Here is a 9690-nt window from a genome sequence, read left to right on the forward strand (position 1 = left end):
ATCGATCTTGAGTAATTGAGTTTTTGCTTGAGATTGATTGAGAAGAAAATTCAGCCAATTGCTATTGTTTGTCGACGTTCCTCTCAATAGGAATTGATTTGATAAATTTTCTTAATCCTAATGCGGTTATTGAGAAATTGGATATGCTTCATTCCCTTTTCTTAATAACCAGGTTGATTTAGATGCTTCATTTAAATTAATAAATTAAGAGAAAGTGAAAGAGTGAATTAGGTAATCCTTATACTCTTTAATCAAAGATTTGAATTTTAATTTGTTTATCATTTAAACCAAGGATCAACAAACACCCAATGAACCCAATCTCTTGAATCAGGCTCTCTCATTATTGAATTCCCATTTACTTTACTTGTTTAATTTGATTTAATCATCCATCAAAATCAAAACCCCCCTTTTTTATTTTATTTGCTCATTTGAATTAAGAGGTTAATTGTTCTCTTGGGATTCGACCTGGTCTTACTATTATTACAAATCAAATTGTAGTCCAATAGAGAAATCAGTAAGTAAAATTATAAATCTATTTTGTCAGGCTTCGACAAACCCGTCAACTCCCTCCTTGATTTCAGGGATTTCCTTCGTTCAAAACATGTTGTTGAAACTGTGGAGATAAGTTAGTTTCTGATTCTGCTGACTTGGCGATCTGAATAAGTCGACCCTCTTAGTCTTGGGCAAGACTAAGCCAGTCACGTCCGCAAGGCTGAACTTTGAGTGAAAAAGATCCAAAACGGCCTTCCAAGCCTTCTTTTCTCCAATTTGATCCCTGAAATCACTTATGCAACAAAACAAGTGAAAAGGTCCTAAAACGACATAATTAAGAATGGAATATTCATAAAATGACATAATAAACTTGTCGTTTTGGACACTTATCAAATTACCTCACACTTGCCAAATGCTTGTCCCTAAGCATGTCTATGTTTAAGTCATTATTCCCCCTTTTCAAATGAGACGTTCTTACTAATCTTTCCAATCCCCCTAGTGTTATGAAGATCACAAACCATCGGCTCAAGTAGAAAGGGACTTTTGTTATCCCAGACATGCTTGCTTTATGTATGATAAGGAATAAAGCAGTCAACCTTTAATGAAAAACAGTTTGAAAAACGTACCACCCTCGCTGGATTTCACTCATGTCACTCAAGTGTTTGGGCAATGATTTATTTTCGGGAATCACTCAATTCACAATTCTAGAATGAAATTACCATAAGCTTGCCAATATATCAAATCTCCACCACTTAGTATGAATTCAAGACACTAAATCAAAAGGACTTAAAACAGGGTGTAATGTTGGCTTGGGTTCACGTTTGAAAAGGAAACGAAAAAGGTGAATGACGAAAATAGGAATGGCCAAAGGTGAAAACCAAAACTCAAATATATGCGAAATACTCACAACCTCATATATGAGTGAGGCAGACTTAATTGACTGTAAACGAATTGGACTGGACAAACTAAATTTATATATATATATATTTGGGCAATATCCATTTAGACATCTTTGAAGCACAACCACATATATATCTAAAGGATCTTTCATTTGAATCCTCATACTTCGATGAACTTGTGGTTAATTTGAATGTGGAGATTGCTCGAAGCAACAACTAAACACCAAGATAAATAAAACACCAAGATGAATGAGAGAATATGCAGACTCTGATGGCTAGTATGTCCCTGGCCAAGGGACTTAAATAGGGGTATGTCAAGAATGGAGGAAAGGCTCAAATGTGGCTAACTAAGGGCTGGTACTGTTGCTTTTGTTAGTCTTGGGCAAGACTATTCAAAATTTATTTGGAGTGGCTGAAAGAAAGAAAACCTACTGCCTTTATCATGTTTAATACTTGAATTCATCAATGTGGTCTCGAAATGCATAACATGGCAAGTTCTAGAATTCCAAACTAGAATTGGTCAACACTTAGAAAAATAGAGCAAAGTGTAATGTTTTTGCTCTGGCAATTTGGCTCAAAATAACTTTCCATAAATTGGGGTAAAAATGGTGGTACAGGTTTCAAAACGTTTTTCAAGTCCGGGTTGAAAGACTTCATAAGCTTTTAAACAATCAAACAAGGCATGACGGGTTATCTACTCATCCTTGACTTTTTCAAACCAAAGGTTATGAACTGTCATAAAACAAGGGGGCCTGTACTAAACTAGCTTCGATTGTCAGCAATTTCAAGTGTGGAATAGGAACGACAAAGATAGTTAGGAACATGCATTTGAGTGCCCACCTCACACTTAGACAAAACTCTGTTTATGCACAAAATTTGGTGGGCACCTCACACTTAGTCAAAAATAAAAAATATGCACAAGTTTAGCACACAAAATTAACAAGACTCAGAAAAAACAAAAAGAACAAAGAACAAGATCCTAAAAATTAGCAAACCCTTCCTGTAAGACTCAATTGTCCCTCCCCCACTAATATCATGCATCGTCTCGATGTATAAAACAGAACTATGAAGAACTAAGGGCATCAATGAAAATGAAGTGGCGAAAGTGTAAGAAGAACTGCCCTGTGGAGGAGAGAAACAACTGAATCAAGGGGCGAAGGGATGCGGAGGAGTGAATCCAACTTCCTTGAAGTAGGCTGCCTGGTTCTGAAATTTTTTTTGAATGGTCTCTGCCATAGTGCCAACAACGGCGGCCAAGGAGACTAGTTGCTCAGCTGGGTCATCAGGTTGCTGGTTGGGATTTGAAGTTTGTCCCTGTTCGGGAGGAGGTGCGACTGAAGATGCAAATTTCCTTGGAATCTGTCCTTCGTGTGGGGGTAAGTCTCCTGCAGGGATAAAAGAAACAGAACCTCCTTCCTCGGTCCGGATTAGCTTCATAGCTTTCAACAGATGTAAATCGAAAGGTAGCATGCGATAAGCAATATGCAAAGGGGACTCATCCACATTAAGTGCACAGAGGTTAACAGCCAAGCAAGTGATGATGTGCCCTAAGTGAAATTTAGCTACCTTTTTCGTCATTTTAGAAAATTTTAAGGCCAGCCAATAGCCTAAATTGACTTTTCTTTCAGTCACCATGCACCATAGGAAGAATAATTCTTGCTTTGACACAACAGTTGGGTCCTCATTCCTAGCTGAGTAATTAATAGCCAAGAATCGATGCATAAAACGTAAAGGTTCACTCAAAATTAAATTTGCCTTAGACTTTGAGGGGCTAAAAACAGCATTAGCTAAACCAGTCAACTCAGAATAGACGCTCACGGCATTAAACTCAGCAGGATAATCACAAAGCATGGCAGAATAGGCATCAGTGTAGCAAAATTCTCTATCAAACAGGCCCAAAGCTACATTAAACTCAGCCACAGACAGGTTATGCAATCTATCACATAATTGAAATTGAATACATGAGGCCTGTGATTTCTTCATTTTCTTCTTATCTATAGTGAATGTGCTAAAGAACTCATGTATCAAACAGTTATAAACAGGATAATTAAGCAGCAAGAATGGCTTCCAGCCAATGTTATCCATCAAATCATGCATATCAGACCTGATATCGACGGTGAGTCGAAAGTCATCTCAGTGTCGATGATGACGGGTTTGGAACGTTGTGGTCCTTTCTCCAAGCGGGCCCTGGTCGTTTTCTTTGATCGGGTGGAGCAAGTGGGAGCTGCGGAAGTTGCGGGGGGGTCACTTTGAGTGTCTGAATCTTCCGATGCCGCTCGCTCGAATGAGGCATTGTGGGAGCTAGAATCGGTTTCCATAGAGTCGGTAGAGCTTGACTCGGAGAGTTCAATAGAAATGGTCCTCTTTGGAGGAGGTGGAGGCGGGGGAACAAGTCGCTGGGACTTTCGAGTCGGGGCCGGTTTCCTGGACGGCGGGGGTTTCCTTTTCCTCTGGATTTTTGGTGGTGGAGGATGGTGGTCAGATACCTGAGGTGAGAGTGCCGGATCAGTGGAAATTGGGGGGGCGTGACTCGCCGTTGGTGCTGGGGAGTTCAAACCTCCAAGGACTGGTGAGTGATGGTCCACCGTTGGTGAAGAAGGTGTCGGGTCTGCTAGAAGTGGTGAATGGTGGCTCGTCGGAGCTGGTGAGTGTTGAGAATCGGTAGGAGGCGGCGAACTCGCAGGAGGTGGTGATTGGTGGACCGCCGGAGCTGGTGTGTTCTAGCATAGCAGCTATCTCGGAGGCGGAAGGAGAGTGGAACTGGTATGGTGAAGGCGGCGCGGGTTCCGTTGGAGGTGGCGACTGGTTGTCGGAGGGTTCCTTTGGTGGAGGAGTTTCGGTTGCCATTGGAGCCTTTCCTTTCCTCTTTCTCGAGTAACTGCGAAGGTTTGTCGGCGGTGATGGAGATTCGGCATATGTGCGGTATTGGCGGGGAGGAGACGGCGGTTGATGGTGGCGGCTCCGTCTGGGGATGTCACTGAAGTAGCCGTCCATCGAGTTAGGGGGAGATGAGGGGTTTAGGGTTTTGGTGAAGATGAAGGGTTTAGGTAGAATGGGTTAAAGGGGTTTAATCTTAAACGGGAAAAAGGGAGAGTAAATGTATCAATTTTTTTTCTTTTTTATGTTTTTACCTCTCACTTAATTTTTTTTAACCCTTTTGGGCCCATTGTGCCTATCTTGTTTAATTCCTTAGCCCAACCTCATGAAAAGCCATCACTGTTACCTGCAAACATCAAAACAAAACCCAGAAATCATCCAAGGAAGGGATGATGTTAGTTAAGTTAGTTGAAGATTAAAAAAAGTGAAAAAAAACTGAAATGAAAAGAGCGACTGGTCTTGGGCAAGACTAGTCTTAGGGCTGCCTCCCTGTAGCGCTGCTATTTTATGTCTGTAGCCAGACGTAACTGAACGTCAGTATTCAGTTTTTGGGAAGTTCGAGGCAAACTTCTTCAGTCCCTTGAGCTTGGAATCCCTCGTAAAACGGCTTAAGGCGATGCCCGTTTACTTTGAAACAATTGTTATTCTTCAGACTTTCAATTTCCACCGCACCATGTGGGAACACATGTTTCACTACGAAAGGGCCAATCCATTTGGTACGTAGTTTTCCTGCAAAAATCTTGAGTTGTGAGTGGTACAAAAGGACTTTTTGCCCGACTTGGAACTGCTTTCGTGTGAGTAGGCTGTCGTGGTAATTTTTGGACTTCTGTTTATAGATTCTTGAACTCTCGTAGGCTTCGGTTCTTAGCTCCTCTAACTCCTGTAGCTGTAACTTCCTTTCTTCCCCTGCTTTATCATAGGCCATGTTGCATTTTTTAACCGCCCAAAATGCTCTATGCTCCAATTCCATGGGAAGATGACATGGTTTTCCGTAAACCATCCGGTAGGGAGACATCCCAATAGGAGTTTTGTACGCTGTCCTGTATGCCCATAGGGCATCCTCAAGCCTGATGCTCCAATCTTTTCTTGTGACGTTTACCGTTTTCTCCAGTATAGATTTGATTTCACGATTCGAGACTTCAGCCTGACCATTGGTCTGTGGATGATAAGATGTGGATGTACGGTGGTTAACTCCATATTTTTTAAGCAGGGACACCATTATTCGGTTGCAGAAATGAGTTCCTCTATCACTGATTAACACCCTGGGCATGCCAAACCTGCTGAATATGTTTCCCTGCAAAAACTTAACAACTGTTTGGGCATCGTCAGTCTTGGTGGCAATGGCTTCCACCCATTTCGACACATAATCAACTGCCAATAAAATGTACAGGTAACCAAAAGAGCTTGGAAATGGGCCCATGAAGTCAATGCCCCATACGTCGAAAATTTCACAAGTTAAAATTGACATAAGTGGCATTTGACTCCGCTGGCTTAAATTTCCAGTTCTCTGACAATTGGCACAAGATTTGCAAAACAAATATGAATCACGAAAAATATTGGGCCAAAACAAACCACATTCGAGTGCTTTTCGTGCTGTTCGCTTGGGTCCAAAATGGCCTCCGCAGGCACTCGAGTGGCTGAACTAGAGTATGGACTTGACTTCGGATTCTGGAACGCATCGCCGAATCATTTGATCAGAACAGTGTTTCCACAAATAGGGTTCGTCCTAGACGTAATATTTGGCTTCCTTCCTCAATTTATCTTTTTTGTTCCTGGTGAAGTCTTCCGGCATTACCCCTGTAACCATATAATTAACCAAGTCAGCATACCAAGGCTCAATTGTATTGATGCTAAACAAGTGTTCGTCGGGAAATTCGTCTTTGAGCTCTCCATTGTCATTGTCCGATGAGAGGAGCCGGCTAAGATGATCTGCCACTAAGTTTTCGGACCCTTTTTTGTCACGTATTTCAAGGTCGAATTCCTGTAGCAGAAGTATCCACCGAATTAAGCGAGGTTTCGCATCTTTCTTCTTCATTAGATACCGCACGCTGCATGATCAGAAAACACAATGACTTTAGTACCGAGTAAATAGGAGCGGAATTTTTCTAAGGCAAAGACAATAGCTAAAAGTTCTCTTTCGGTGGTTGAATAGTTGCTTTGTGCATTGTCAAGCGTTCCCAATGCATAATAGATAACGTGAGGTAGCTTATCCATCCGCTGTCCCAGAACAGCGCCGATTGCGTAGTTGCTAGCGTCACACATAATCTCGAAGGGGTAATTCCAATTTGGTGGTTGGATGATAGGCGCTGACACTAGCTTTTCTATCAATTCATCAAATGCATCCTTACAAGTCTGATCGAACTCAAATACGACCTCTTTTTGCAACAATTTACACATGGGCTGTGTTATCTTGGAGAAGTCTTTAATGAAACGCCGGTAAAAACCTGCATGGCCAAGAAAGGAACGAACTTTTCGGACACTTCCGGGGTAAGGTAAAGACTGAATTACATCTATCTTTGCTCTATCTACCTCAATTCCCCTAGCTGAAACCACATGTCCTAGAATTATACTCTGATTTACCATAAAATGACATTTTTCATAATTTAGGACCAGATTAAACTTTAAGCATCGTTTCAGTATTTTACCAAGGTTGATTAAGCATACATCGAAGGAGTCACCGTAAACAGTGAAATCATCCATGAATACTTCGATAATTTGCTCGACATAATCAGAAAAAATACTTACCATACACCTTTGAAATGTCGCTGGTGCATTGCATACTCCAAACGGCATTCGTCGGTAGGCAAATGTACCGAAGGGACATGTGAACGTCGTCTTTTCCTGATCTTCGGGTGCCACTGGAATTTGGTAAAAACCTGAATAACCATCCATGTTGCAATAAAATTTCTTCCCGGCCAATCTTTCCAACATCTGATCAATAAATGGGAGTGGGAAATGGTCTTTCCTCGTAGAGGCATTTAGCTTCCTGTAGTCTATACAGATACGCCATCCATTTTGCACACGAGTCGGAACCATCTCACCCTTCTCATTTTGAACTACCGTAATCCCGGTTTTCTTGGGTACCACATGGACCGGGCTTACCCATTTGCTGTCCGAAATTGCAAATATTATGTTGGCGTCCAACATCTTTTGGACTTCTTTCTTTACTACTTCCATTATGGGCGGATTCAGTCGTCGTTGAGCCTCACGTTTTGGTGTCGCTCCTTCTTCAAGGTGAATTTTATGCATGCACGTTGATGGGCTCAGACCTTCCATATCAGCTATTTTCCATCCTATGGCTTTTTTGTGCTGCCGTAACACTTCGATTAACTGTCCTTCTTCCTCCGGGTTTAGCATGTTCGAAATTATTATCGGCAATGTCTCTTCAGCCCCCAAGTAAGCATATTTCAGATGTTTGGGCAGTTCCTTTAACTCCAATTGAGGTGCCTGCACAATGGATGGTAAAGAGGGCTGATTAGCTTTAATTTTTGGAACATGTAGAACATTCCCTACCTGCTGGTCGGATTTTTTCAAGGCTTCGACAATTTCTTTTATGCTTTCCTCCATGTATTCGCTGTCCGCGGTCAGGCTCTCGCTTAGCGCCACCTGCAACTTATCTTTTCCACTCATATTAAACATATTTTGGGTCACAGGTTCAATTATGTCAATTCCACACACAGATGATATATCAATCGGGTATTTCATGGCATCATACACATTGAATTGGACAACCTTACCGTCTAATTCCATGGTCAGTATGCCCTTATGGACGTCAATTTTAGTTCTCGCCGTGGTTAGGAAGGGTCTTCCAAGCAATATCTCAGAAGATTCCAAGGTATTGTCGTCATTTTGCATATCTAACACATAAAAATCGGCTGGGAAAACTAAATCATTGACCTGCACTAAAACATCCTCTAAAACTCCCTTTGGGTAAACCAAGGATCTGTTTGCTAGTTGTATTACTACGTCTGTTTTTGTTAGTGGACCAGCATTCAAAGCAGAGTAAATAGACATAGGCATAACATTAATTGATGCACCTAAATCGCATATTGCTCTCTTGATACTAGTGTTGCCAATTAAACACGAAATAGCAAACATACCCTTATCTTTACATTTTTGGGGAATTTTTCTTTGTAATACGGCAGAGACATTTTCTCCTACAACTATCTTCTCATGTCCGGCTAGCTTAGTCTTATTCACACATAATTCTTTCAGAAACTTTGCATATCGAGGTATTTGCTTAATTGCATCAAGTAAAGGGATGTTTACCTCTACCTTTCGAAAGGTTTCGAAGATGTCCCTTTCTTCCTTTTCCCTCTTTGATTTGGCTAGTCGGCTAGGGAATGGTGGTCTGATCACCAAAGGTGGGTCCTGGTCCTCAACTTCTTTTCCTGGAAGTTTGTCATTTGTTGAGCTATCAGTCTCTTTTCCAGTTACTTCGTTTTCTTTCGCAGTGGCCTGCTACTGGACGCAGGGTGGCTTAGTCTTGGGCAAGACCAAGTCCTTTCCGCTGCGCAATATGACTGCACTGGCGTTCTGTCTGGGGTTTGTTTTAGTTTGTGAAGGCATCTTTCCGTGTGTCTGAATTGCACTCAACGAGGTCGCAATCTGTCCCATCTGTTTTTCTAGGTTCTGTAAGTTTGCTTGAAGGCTGGCGTTCACCTTGCTTTGTTCTTCCTGAAACTTAACCAAGTTAGCAATGACAGAATGATCATTAGAACTAGATGCCATACCTGAGTTTGGGTCGGACTGGGAAGGTCTGTACTGTTGGGGCCTGTGGTACTGTTGTGGAGGATTTGGTTGCGGAACATTGTTTTGCTGTTTATAACTCAGGTTCGGGTGATCGCGCAATCCGGGGTTGTATGTGTTCGAGTATGGATCATACCTCCGCTGGGATTGTCCTTGATACCCGAGAGCATTAAGCTGTTCTGGAGTGTCCTCCTGCAACGTAGGGCACTCATCCGTAGCATGTCCGGTCATCGTGCATATCCCGCATGCCTTTACCTGGGCTGCTTTCCCTAAAACCAAATTCTGAACAAGAGAGGTTAGATAATTAAGCTTTTCTTCAATTGCTGAAGTATTTACCTCATATGCCTTCCTTGAACTCTCTTGCTGTCTTCCGAATTGCTGCGATGTCGCTGCCATGCTCCGGATTAGCTCTTTAGCCGCTGTTGGAGTTTTATCTATGAGATTTCCCCCACTAGCGGCATCTACCATTCTTCTTTCCATGCTCAGCATCCCCTCATAAAAATATTGAACGAGAGAATGTTCAGTTATACCGTGTTGGGGATAGCTTGCGCAAAGCCTTTTAAACCTCTCCCAATAATCATGGAGCGTTTATATGTCCTTCTGTTTGATGCCGCTGATTTCTCTACGGATCATTGCTGCTCTTGAGGCTGGGAAATATTTTTCCAGAAATGCT

General features: G+C 42.0%; 1 pseudogene; it reads right to left on the reverse strand.

Annotated features, from left to right (window-relative positions):
* Positions 1 to 4572: 4572 nt before the first annotated feature.
* LOC136200414 (uncharacterized) lies at positions 4573 to 9485 on the reverse strand (annotated as a pseudogene).
* Between the last annotated feature and the right edge of the window lie 205 nt (positions 9486 to 9690).

Source organism: Euphorbia lathyris, chromosome 7 (genome assembly GCF_963576675.1).
Source record: "Euphorbia lathyris chromosome 7, ddEupLath1.1, whole genome shotgun sequence".
NCBI classification, from domain to species: Eukaryota; Viridiplantae; Streptophyta; class Magnoliopsida; order Malpighiales; family Euphorbiaceae; genus Euphorbia; species Euphorbia lathyris.